A 13,247-nucleotide genomic window follows, 5' to 3' on the forward strand; every position below is an offset into this window, starting at 1 on the left:
GTAACTGGACATTTCCAGATGCGTCTTGTACTCCGTCAAACCAATTTTCCGTGGGTGGTAAAATAGATACTGAGAGTGAGGACCCGCCTGTTAATGACGTCGACGCATGTGTGCTAAAATCATGCGCAGGAGTGCAACTCGGAGAGCCAGCGCAAAGTTTAGACCATTTTCCCCCCCTGCTCTCGATTTGTATTCGTTTTTTCCGGTGGCAAGGAATTAGAGCCAACTTTTCTCTTGATATAAAAGGGGTTGTCAGACTAGGTGCATTCGCATTCATTGAAATACATTTGGTAGTTCCGTACGTGCAAAGTAGAGAAGACTTGCACTAAAATTTGTTTTCCGTTCTATTTTCAGTTTAGCAAATCAGCTTCTAAAGCAACAGGTAATATTTATTTTGCAATAATTTTTGACAATTATTTAACTGTTTAAGAAACAATTTCAACATATATTTTCTTTTATCAACAAAATTATTAATTTTTTCCTTGCCGTATGTTATTAACTTACAGTTGTATTTTATAAAATTATGAATTTTTGTTCTAATAGTTATTAAACAATTTTTACAATTTTAGGTTCTGTAACACATTCTTTTTCTGAATTATATTCTTGTTTTCCCCAGTTTTTTTTTTAAAAAAAAAGACTATTATAACAATGAAAAGAACACTGAACATGCTTTTTTTTACTGTCTTATATGCGATTAAAATTAACTCTGTTAAAAATGATGTTGATTATAAAAGCTTTTAAGATCTTTTATCAAAATTTTAATCCAACTGCTAGAAGAGAATTAATCGCTGTTCCTCAAAAATATTTTGAGATCAAACAATACAATTGACTCCATATTTTATTTATTACTTATTATTATTATTTTATAGTATTTTGCAAAGGCAACACAAAAAACCGGAAAATTCTGTAAATTTGTTTACATATATGAAATCTAGGACTTTATATAATAAAACCTAATGAACATTTTCAAAAAATACAAACATCTAATTCAAAATTACACAGCTCTCAACTTGGAAGAATACAGTTAGAAATAACATACAGCACTTTATAAATAATAAAGAGAAAATCTGAAAACTCTATTAATATATTTTATTAAAAACATAGAATGTATAAATAGATCAGATGCAGGCAAAGTATGAGAAGGTGTGTAAAGTGAGTGTATCGATAAAAAATTTTCAAACAAACAAAACAAAAAACAAGAATAAAAATACTACGAAATCAATTTTTCAAATGAATTTAAATTTGTATATGCAACTTCAACAATTCATAGATGAAACTTTGAAAAACATTTGATTTAAAAATAATAATAGCTTTGAGAATCACTTTTTAATCATGAATAATATCTACCTTCAAATCTTTCAAAATATTTAATTTTGCTTAAATTATAGAAAAAGCTGTTCATTTTGATTTTACGTACTTAGTTCTTTTTTATTTTGAATTTATTAAAGGTAAAAATGTCCTTTTTTTAATTAGAAAACGTATAGTATCTATATATTCAACTTGAGTTAATTATAATAGAAATATTTTGAGTGAAAGCAGAAAAATGTTTCCGATAACCGATTAAATCTCGTCCTGTTATATTTATTTTAGTTTGTACAAATTACACCTGCTGCAATTGGAATGATTATCTAGCTAATGATTAGTGATGGTAAAAGAAAAGACACGTAAAAAATATTGGAAAAAAATTATTTTTAAAAAACTGAAATTACATGACGAATAGTTTCAAAATTTTGTGAAAAACTTCAGAAAGCTTTTATGTTAATAGAGGGAACAAGAATTTTATTTTCTCAAACATCAAAATATTTGGTTAGGGTTACTTTTGTAATAGCTTATCTTGTATAACATTTTGTTGTTATTCAGTCATAAAAAAGCTTAATAAATAATGAAAAAAATTGAAAATGAGAAATATTTTGTAAAGTATATTTATGTAGTTTTTTTAATATTTGTTAAAAGCATAAATTCTCTACATTACTGCAGAATTTTCAAAGGTGAAAATTAAGTTTTTGTTCTGTATTTGTTCCTTTAAGTATTTGGGTAAAATAGGGATTTTTCATAAAAATATCTATGGTTGTTTTTACTGTATATATAAATCTATTAAGATCCACCAAACGGCAGAAGATAAGAAAATAACTTATTACTTATAATCGGTCTCAGACATACTGAGGCGGCTGAATACATTGCTTTTCATGATTTTTTTCATGTGCATCATATGAATGAGTTTCTAATAGGAGAGCTTCCTTTCCTAAGTCAAATAACCCTTGAATGTCTTTCTCAATAAATAACCTAAAATAAGCATAATATTTCTTTGCTCAGTTCATCTTATTATTTAGCTAAAATATGCAAAAGCGTAATTAGATAAAGAAATGTGTAAAAACAGCAGTCTATTATGCATTAATATAAGTAGCAAATTTATTAGTATACCCCTTTTGTTAAGACTATAAAGAAATTAAGAAAGAGAGCAGTTGACAAGGAAAAGCATTTATTTATTTTTTTGAAGTCTAGAAATTCAGAGTTCGTACACTGGTTAGAAGGTAATCGAATTTTTAATTACATTCAAAATATTATTAGACACCAATTTCAGTTGAAAATCGTTCTGATGTTAATCTTCGCTCTTTAATTATGTCTATTGTACTTTTTTTAATACACCTCAGTAATTTTGTTTGCAACTGATGACTAAAAACTGAACTGGTATAGTATGCTTTTGAATCCTAACAAAAGTTAAACTAAATAACCTCAAAACTTTCATTAATATTTACCTAACAATCATCATTGTAACTGTATCTGAATCTAATAAATGTTAAATGAATGACAAGCAAATAGTTAAAAATGAGTTATAAAATGATAAGTTATTGTGAAATGTACCGACATAGGGATTTTATGCAGCATGCGTTTTTCTATTTTTTTCATACTTCCCATCACCTCATATCAGTGTTCAGTTTTCTTAGTAAGATGGCTTGTAAAGCCTTTTTGTCTTTTTATTATTAACGTCTCATCTGTTAACTTTATTTACTAAATCTCACGTTCTTTGCGCCACATAAAATTCAGTTCAACAGAAAAATTACAAAATATTTAAAAATAGCATATCTTTGGAACTTCCGATTTCCGCTGGAGATAAATACGTTTTATACCGCATAGTATCGCCAATGAACGCTTTTAAATCGTTGAGTTAGTTAATCAAAAATTCGCTAAAGTTTTACAAACTATCAAGTATAAAATTCGAAATTCAAAATTCGTACTTCCGATACACATGTCGAGTGGAGGACTACGTTATTCGAAATTTGATGCCTCTTTCGCAGTGAAAGGAGTATACATGCATATATGATGATTATTCATCATTTTAATTTCTTTGAAAATAGGTCCGGTGCTTGCTAGGCGCTCAAACCAACCCTCTTTCCAATAGGACGATAATATTTGGTGGCAACAATTTGAAAAGCGATTTTCCATTTGTAGCGAACCAATGTAAAATTCCGTTTCGAGAGAAATAGATGCATTTGGGATAATAAGTTAAAGAAACAAATAAATAGTTTCAATTACTGTAAACAGGTTTGAATCATATCTTGAGTTATGTATTATAGTATTTTCTCTATGTGTAAGTGGGGAAGTGGCCAAAAGCTTTATTTAATTGAAAACACTTATCAGTGTATCTGATTTAGGGGAAATCTGGTCTAAATATTGGAGCTTATATAATGAAACTAACACCACTTATTTTCAAATTTAAAGAGAACGTTTTGGTTGAGCATGTTTTAGAAGAAACTATAATTCCATCAAGTGATCTAAATTCGCGAGGTATCAGAAAATTTCGGTTCAGGGCCAGTCAAATAAATGTTTATATTTAATAATTTTATTTATAATGAGTGACCTATTTGAAAAACTTTGGATTAAATTTGAATTGTTATGGATATCAAGAAAATACGACAATTTTAATTTTACGATTAATATTGTTTAATTAAGAGGAGCTATCGAAAGTACTGAAAACTCCATTATTTTACGGCATAACGTATACTGAAATATAAGTAGCTTTTTTAATGTAAGACAAAATATAGTGTGTTTACTAAGAAAACACAAGTTTTACTAAGTATTGAAAAAAAAAAAAAAAAAAAAAAAAGGTCGAGTAATATATATTTTGGAAACCTTTTGTTTCAAATTTTGTTTTAGCTGATTAAAAAGTATTTATACGAAAGAAATAATCATGTTTATGATTTAGCAATACATTATTAAAATGCTCACAACAATAGAATAGAGTTTCCTTTCTCTAATGAATCATAATGATCCTCTTTTGAAGGATCATGCAATGAACATCTTCTAAAGGATCATGCAATGAACCTTGTCTAAAAATGTACATAATAAATCATTAAGAAATTTTCTTTACATAAATCCAAGCCTCTAATATATCTTTAAATTAGAACACTTTTAAGTTTTAACGACTTTTTAAGTTTTAACGACTGGGAAAATTTCATTGTTAAGAATGCTCTTAGATAAGCGCGCAACGCCGCTATGAGTAAATGATACTAAGATTTAACATAAAAAGTATTACATATTTAATGCGGAGAAAATAGTTAAGTTTTACAGAGATAATAACTACAGTTTAAGTGTTCATTCGAGTAAGCATTCAAATAAAAAGCACAAAACTACGTAGAGACTACTTCCAACAATGTAAAAAACGACTTAATCGTTATTAGTTTAAATCATGACTTATTGTGGCAAGCGGCAGTATCTTGTTACAGGCTAGAGTTGTTGTGCCATGTCTTCGACATCGTTAAATATTAACTTACTTTTTTAGTTCAGAACTGAATGCATCTTATAAGTGAATGAAGGTTCCTTTCCCCTGGAAGGGAAGAGAATGCTATTACTAGTAGCAAGTTATAACCTTGCGAGTGAGGATTAGGAGACAAAAATAACCATTAAGCTCCATATATGATTATTATATACTATAATATGCTCTATTAAGCTTACAAAATTGCTCCGCCTAATCGAAATTGATACATTTCAGTCGAAGCGCATCTGGACCATTGGCAGATAATATTACTGTCTCCTGTAAATGTCGTTATCCATTCACGATATGTATTTGGTAGCGAAAACAACACGAACGTTCGCTTGTTAAAAATATAATTTTGAGCAGACATTTAGCATTATAGAATAATTCGCAACTTCTGTTGGTTGTTCCATATGTCGAATATTAAAGCATATTTTGCAATACAATAAAAAAGTAAAATCATAATTGAAATTTATAGAAACAATCATTTTTTTAGTATTAACGATAAAATTTAACAGTAGTTATTAAAATGGCTTTGGTTTATCTGATTACGACAAAAGACTCAGGGTTATCTGTCTAAGGGAAGGAATGCTTTCGTGGTGCAGTTTCTAAGGGAACCTGCTTCGTATACACCTTACACATGGGAAAATCCATGGAAACACCTATGCAGTCAGCCTGTTCACCGGGATTCGAGCTCCGGACCAAAACACCGATGTTAAGTGACTACACTGCTTCGCCTCTGGTTGAACCCTATGAGCTATGAAAATAAAAAGAAAGCTGAAGTTAAAATTAAGTCAACTATTTAGTTTAGAAAGGATTTATCGAACATGATTGTCGAGAATACTAGTATTTTCCAAGGAAAATTTCGAGGCTTTACTAGAAATAAGAACAAGTAACAAGTAAACTGCTAGCTAGAAATAAGAACTGTTCACAAGTAAAACAGATGTCTGATCATTATAATATTTGTGAAAGAGTTCTCTGAGATATGAATGTTATTTAAAAAGTTTTGCAACAAAGATGAGTTCGAAAAACATGAAAAAACAGGAATAATAAGTTAATCTTAGAAATACTTATTAAAAAAGTTAAAGTAGTGAAATGATATCAAAGGTGCATATGTTACAAGTGAATGCAATTTAGCACTAAAGAGAACTGAAAGTTTATGTCATTTCATTCAGTATTTATAGATATCGAGGACGATAATTTAGAGAATTACGAAATGTTCCATAGTCTACTCTTTAATAGCTTGGTACATTCAATAATCCGGCACATTTCTGCCGATATTTCTGCGTTACGATGGCGCTATTAGCATTTCATTCGGCAGTATTCAAAAAGGTTCAGTAGTTACTCCTTGCTATTTTTACTTAGTCTTTTTTTCTTCTAAACGTTTCGTTTATAAGTAGTTTCGCTTCTTTGTATAGATTTATTAGTCCAAAGGGGCTTTGTCCCTGAGGGACTATTGTTTTCGTTTTGAGATTTTGCGTTGAATCATTATAAATGTCCGTTTCACTTTTCAAACTGTTGCCACCAAATGTTAGAGTCCTGCATTATAATTAAAGAAATTAAATAATGGAAAATCTGCATAAGTGTATCTATATTTTTCCCATTGTGATAAAACAACGATACATAGAGCCATCGAATTTTGAATGACGTAATCCTCCTACGAATATGGGCATGTGGAAGACCAAATTTGATATTTGTAACTTGTTTTATTATCGGTTTCATATTTTGGAAACCTTTAACGAATTTTTGATTAACAAACTCAAGGATTTAAAAGCGAGCAATGGCAACACTCTATGGGGAAAAAAACCTTTTTATCTCCAGCGCGCGGAACTGTGTATCGTAAATTCTACAGATAGGCTCATTTTAAAATTATTTTGCGACATTGCTATTGAACCGAATTTTACGGTTTAAGTGCAAAGAACATGATATTCAATAAATAAAGGTAACACAAAAAACGTTGAAAACGGCCTTTGGACGTAATTTAAAATCTGAACCCTTTCAGATTTTTTTTGGCTTTTTTGTTGTTTAGAATGTGTTTAAAACTCGATAAAAGTGTGCATAAGAGGATAAAATTTCTCAGAAACTGTGTAATATTTAGTCTTATGATAGCCGTGTTTGCTCACATGAGTAAAGAGCCTGAGCCAAATCTTACAACAGAACTTTGCCTTGCGAACTGAATCTGTAATTACTTAAGTGTTGCTTTTATTCTTATATTTTGTTAAAAACCTCGCAAGCGTTGGACTTATCTTGTACTACACGAGCTGTGTAGATTAGTGAGTTATAATAGAAAAGAAATATTTTAAACTTTTTTCTGAACCTGTGGTTATATTTTCGGAAGAGTAAGACGGAGCGATAAGTCGCTTGGTTACCGCATCCTTTCCGAAGAGAAATATTCTTATTCCGAATTAATAAATATCATGAAACTCATGTTATTAATTGCGAAACGAAAAAAAAAAAAAAAAAAAAAAAAAAAAAAAAAACCATTATTAATTAGAAAATAAAAACTGCACTCTTTCCTTTAAATGGAACGAGGACTCCAGAGGAATATACAGAAAATATACGCTATGTTTCTAATATTTTTAAAGTGAACTCTGTGGCAAAAACAAGAAAATCTTTCTACTAAAAAAATCGATTGCAAAGTCTATAAATACACATGTAACGCCATTAAAAATAATATATAAATATCTACAGCTTAAAAAGGCTGAAAAACATAATGATGTTCCCTGGCACATGTCGAGGCATATGGAAAGGAAACGTGGAAAATGCTGTAGAGCACTATAAACATCAATTAATAATGAAGAAGCAAGTATTTTACTTTGATGAAACATAGGTTTGCTTAAAAGATTGCAACAACAAAGATTTCAGTTATTATAAAACTAACAGAAAAAGGTATAAAATTCTCGTTCTGACAATATTTAGAAAATTTCGATGAGAGAGTTACGTTTATTGCAGATTTCTCCTCCAGTAGGAAATTAAAAGAGAAGTGGGGAAAACTTAAACTCAACTAGTCGTACACCCAGAACTGATATTTGCAGAAAGTATTCAAATACTCCATTTCTTTATTGCAACGACTTTAGAAGATAAATTTGCAAAAAGACAAAGCTAACAGGTGTTGCATGCAGGTCTTTTCTACAAATTCTTACAAAATTCCTCGATATTTCACATATGGATTTTTGTGCTCCTATAAAGCCGAAAAAAATCTCTTTTTGAACTTAGATAGAATACCACGACTTAATGTACTCTGGAAAATAGTTAACCACACCAGTGGACAAGTGAACTGCTGAGTACTGGGATTACGACCAGGTTTGTTGAAGCGGGCTGAATGCATGGTTGGTTTTCGTAGTTTTCTTCATGGGTAAAGTTAATAGACCCACTTTCGCTTATGAACACCTCTACGAAAACTTTCCTTCCTACCCTCAGGCAGATAGCTGTCATATACTTTGTCATATTTAAACACTCTATTCTATCTTATCTTAGAAAATAATTACAGAGAAATAGAAAGCAATATCTCTGAACATTTTATGGTAAGCTCTTTGATCATGGAAGGTACGATGCAAACATACAGTCCATAAGAAAGCCATCAGGAAAAACATTTAAATGAACAATATTTACATTTTATATATTAACTAAACGACCACCAAATCGCTTTAAAAGACCGTTAACACTCTTTATAGTGTACCGTATATTAATATCTTCTCTCGAACTATACAATAAATTCATACTTAATGGAAATATAAATGCTACTTAAACAAACATTATCGTTCATTCTGAATTTGGGAACTCATCGGAACGTTTAATCTATTTTGGACTGTAATTTATGTTGATTTGTAACTGTGATACAAGCTTCAGTTAGCAAAGATAAGCTTAGCATTAAAAGAGAAACTGTAAAATTTGCACTAACTTTCAAATTGAAGGCCGAATTAGAACTCCTTAGGACGCAGAAAATTGTACGCATTGACAATACTTGAAGTACAACATAAGACTACAAGGTTGTGATTAGCAATGATTAACAAAATGACGAAAACTGTAATGATAAAATAAATTAAAATTTTCAAATAATATTTAAATAAGGGTAGGTTTTTGTATCAACAATATCCAAAACCTTATTTCAAGCCTTGCTCTTAAGATAATTATTAGATATTGAATCATGAATTGTTGCTCCCTGTACCTGTGACATGGAAGACAATGTTGAAATATTCAGCAAAAATCAACAGTGTGTAGTGTAATTATCACAAATCATTTGCAGTTGAACTTTACTTTTATTTTAGCTATTATAAATATAAATCTAAAGGCAAGCAAGTAGCTAAATGATTACATCCTGGCGAAACTCTGCAATACTAAGAAGTTTCCTTTAAGATGTCCTTTATGAAAGCATCTGTTCGTTTAAACTTTCTCAAAGTTATTTGGGGAAGAGTTTAAGGCAGTTGGATATTTCTTCAGAGTGGAATCTCGAAGCATTATTAATTTTTAAACAGTCATTAACTGTTCTTGAATTTTGAAATTTATGTACTCTTTCACTCCATGCATTTGACTGCCTACAACGATTTCACTTTAGCGTGTTAAGTTTGTGTAATGGACAAGCTAATGGACCCTCAGAGAAGTTTCGTTATTATTTTAGATTTCCTGTTGCTGCGAAAATTTAAATTCCGTTAACCGCAAGAGTCTATAATTATATTTAGAAGCAGAATTGAAGTTTCGACGTGTTATTATGAACACATATTCATAATTCAAAAAATATTTTAGAGTTGCTGAAAAATATATATTTAAAAATTATCAAAAATAATAATTCCCCAGATTAATAGAAATATGCGATAATTTTCTCAAAAATAAAATAAAACAGTAGCTTAAATGGACATATAAAAGTTATAAGATATTTTCTCCCTCCTTTCGGCAAGCCTTCGTGGTTAACTAGAAGGTCGCTCAACATGTATTCGGGAAGTTCAGAGTTCGAATAATGACGAGGGCATTGCGCATTTTTCACGTTTCAGAATCAAAACCTAATGACTTTACAAGTGGCGCCATAACTTAAAAATTTGGTGGGCGATAATTCGACACTCCCCCCTCATCCCCAGTCGCCATTTAAAAGGAAGAGTATATAAGGTATTCCCTCCATCCTTTCTGAAGACTTTCGTGGTGTAACTGGAAGCAAGCTCAGCTCGTATTCTGCAGGTCTGGAGTTCAAATCCCAGCGAAGGTTTGTACATCTTTTACATTCTTGCATCGAGAAACCTAATGACTCTACAAGGTTATTGTTTCTACATACAATGTACTATCGATATATGAAGAATGCCCGAAGTTAGTTACAAATTACTGAAAAGCATAGATAGTCCAAACTATCAATAGTCATGCATATTGTGTGTGTTTATTTCTTAAATCAGTAATTACTTTATTTTTGAGAAAGTTTGAATATTTTTTTAATTTCATGGAGTATTTTCGAAGTTATATTTTACCATTTTACTGGAATCCCCTTTGATCGACGGTGTCCAACATAGTTTTAACACAAGTTATTGCTGCCTTGGGACAAATGTAACTATCAGTATTACTCTTTACCTTTTCTATCTTTGTGATATTTGGAATGATATCCACATTATTAAGCACTAAGAGTCAAACTCATTCGAATTGCCATTGAAACATTCTTCGATATTTTTCCGTTAGACATTTTCGAAGAATTTTTTATTTTCAATTTTCTTGGCATGCAACTTCAGTTATTACCTCGACTTTGTCACAATTAGATAAAACTCTGATTTCTATATTAAGAAGAATTTTGCTCAATGCTAGGACTTGGTGCATGATTTTTACTCTTTCTCGCGTATAGCGTTGAGGCTTGCGTGAGCATCGCCTAGCACAGATAATCCAGAGTACACTGTATATTCTTTATTCTCAAACAATATTAGGTAATACAACAGACCTGTTGAATAATAATAAATCTACTCTTTCGTATGAATATTTTGCTTTTTATTATTATATATTATCTTTAACCAATTAATTATGATGTCAGCAGAAATATTATTTATTCGAATGTTAATCAATTGATCAAGAAAACACTAAAATGTTTGATTAAAAAATATGTGATAAAGTTGTTGCTTTTGAATATCTAGCGGTTTTAGTTTATGCATATTATTTTGTATTTTCCGAAAGCATGAGTGTGAAGGAGAAAAAAATGTTTTGGATACAACTCAAATGTTTACAAGAAGAGGACATTATCTTCTCCAGGACGGCGGGGAGTTGAGTTCCGAGGGAGGTACTTCTCAGATTCAAAAAATTCGTGGGAAGCCATTTCAACCATTCTCATCTTTGTTCTAATTTAATCAGCCGAGAGATTAATTAAAAACTCTGAAAACGGTACTTTTCGCACTCATTTTTCCAAGTGGGAACAGTCATGCGCGTTGGAGCTAAAACTGTTGCTACTGCTCGCTTTCAGATCGTAGAGTTTGTTAATAAAAATTTGTAAGTTTTTCAAATTATGAAACAAAAATAGCATTGGCTAACATTAACCATATTAGTATTATATATATAGGGTCATATTCTGACGTCGAAGAAAGCACGCGATTGCATGTGACGTCATTTGTATATCGGAAATGTTTCGCTAATGTCCGCATTTTAAATAAACAGCTGCTGTTGGTATTAAAATAGGTATTAACCTGATGTATCCAAAGTTTTTGTTTCCAGGTTTGGCAACAAAAAATAATTTACGTATTGGTTGTTGTTTGGAAAGAATGAACTGATTTCATTCATATTAAAATGTCTTTCTATATTTTCATTTCAGGTGTACACAGAACTTATAAATTTTGCTTTGTCCACAGCCCGCTCATCTGGCATTTTTGCCCGCTGGTATTGTTTTAATTTCAAAATTATATGTTAAGTATAAACGTAGTTAATAGCTAGTAAAACAGTTTCAGATTTTTAGACCAAAGGGACAATTTGCCCATAAGGATTATTAATTTCGTTTTTGCATTTTGCGTTGATTCTCTACAAGCGTTTTTTCACTTTTCAAATTATTGCCACCATATATTATTGCCCTGCATTATAATTTAAGAAATCAAATAATTAAGAATCTGCATAAATTTATGTATGTTTCTCGCATTGTGATAAAACAACGGTACCTAGAGTCGTCAAATTATGAATTTATTTGAAGTTTGGAATTTGTTTTATTATCGATTTCATATTTTGTAAAACTTTAACGAATTCTTGATTAACAAACTCAAGGATTTCAAAGCAAGCAATAGCAGCGTTGTACAGAAAAAAAAATTCATCTCCAGCGCGCAAGATTGTGTATCGGAAATTCTAAAGATATGCTCATTATAAAATTATTTTCCTAACTTGCTCTTGAACTGAATTTTAAGTGCCAAGAACATGATATTTAAAGGTAACACAAAAAATGTCAAAAAACGCCGTTTTAAACGTAATTTGAAATCTGAAACCTTTCAGATTTTTTATGACTACTTTATTTTGAATTTATGAAAGCATATTTCTGTTTTATGAATATAATGGTGGAATAAAATAAAATTTTGGTTAAATGTTTTTCGCGAATAATACTTTCTATTATCTCAAAACTTTTGAAATTAAATTCCTTGCTACATTAAATAATTTACGCATGTGCATTGAAATCTAAAGAAAATAAGCTGCATTTATTGCAATCTGTGGCAGAAAAAAGTAGAAGAAAAGCCAATGAACTCACTGATTGGTCAATAGTGACGTATAAAATGCCATTTTTGGGATCATGGTTGAGACACGCAATGTCGTTTTTTCCAACTGGACAAGAATTAACTTAATAAATCACAAGAACATTTTATGTAAAAGAGTATTGCCATAATATAATTAATTGTGACTCAGTTCTAACTTTAGAAGAAGAAAAATAAACGAAGAATTAGGGATAGCATCAATAAGGCGCATCTGACGTCTGTCGATCTGAAAAAAATCAATAACCACACAGAATACTTTGAGTCCACTTTTAACTTTCTTTTCCCAGGTAGAGGAAACTGAAGCAAACAATACTTTTCTTTTTCCAAAGCTAGATTTCAGTAAAATACTATAGGTATTTTAATATTCTTCGGAGTCGATTGAATTATTTTTATAACAGTATGTATTTATAAATGGGTGAATTTTATAAATTTAAACATACTAAAAGTAAAGCAACAGCAAAGAAACTTCTGTTCGAAATACAGACCAGAAAAAAGACATTTAAAAACAAATTTCATACCATAGATACTGTTTTTTTTATTAAAAACACTCATATTATATTTGTTCTTAAGATATATAAATATGTTTCAATAATTATTTCTCTTATTACATTTTTGTTGCTGTTATTACATTTCTGTTACTACATTTATTGTTTACATAAAAATATTATTATACGAGATCTGCAATCTGATTTGGCAACTTATTACTAATCTAACTGTATTTTACTAACTAGTAACAGTAATTCATTTAGAAAACATATGGTTGCTAGTTAAGTTCCCAATTCTCTAACAAATCGAATAATCGAACGAGTGGC

General features: G+C 30.3%; 1 protein-coding gene across 1 annotated transcript in view; it reads left to right on the forward strand.

The window, feature by feature from the left end:
- Positions 1–223: 223 nt before the first annotated feature.
- Positions 224–13,247, forward strand: part of LOC118202926 (uncharacterized) — a 169,766-nt gene continuing 156,742 nt past the window's right edge. Inside the window, exon 1 of the mRNA XM_085823060.1 lies at positions 224–382. The gene's annotated coding sequence lies outside the window, so the exon portion shown is untranslated. The remainder of the gene's footprint in view (positions 383–13,247) is intronic.

This window comes from Stegodyphus dumicola, chromosome 8, assembly GCF_044657685.1.
Source record: "Stegodyphus dumicola isolate Sdum_Otavi_A_Nest chromosome 8, ASM4465768v1".
Taxonomy (NCBI): domain Eukaryota; kingdom Metazoa; phylum Arthropoda; class Arachnida; order Araneae; family Eresidae; genus Stegodyphus; species Stegodyphus dumicola.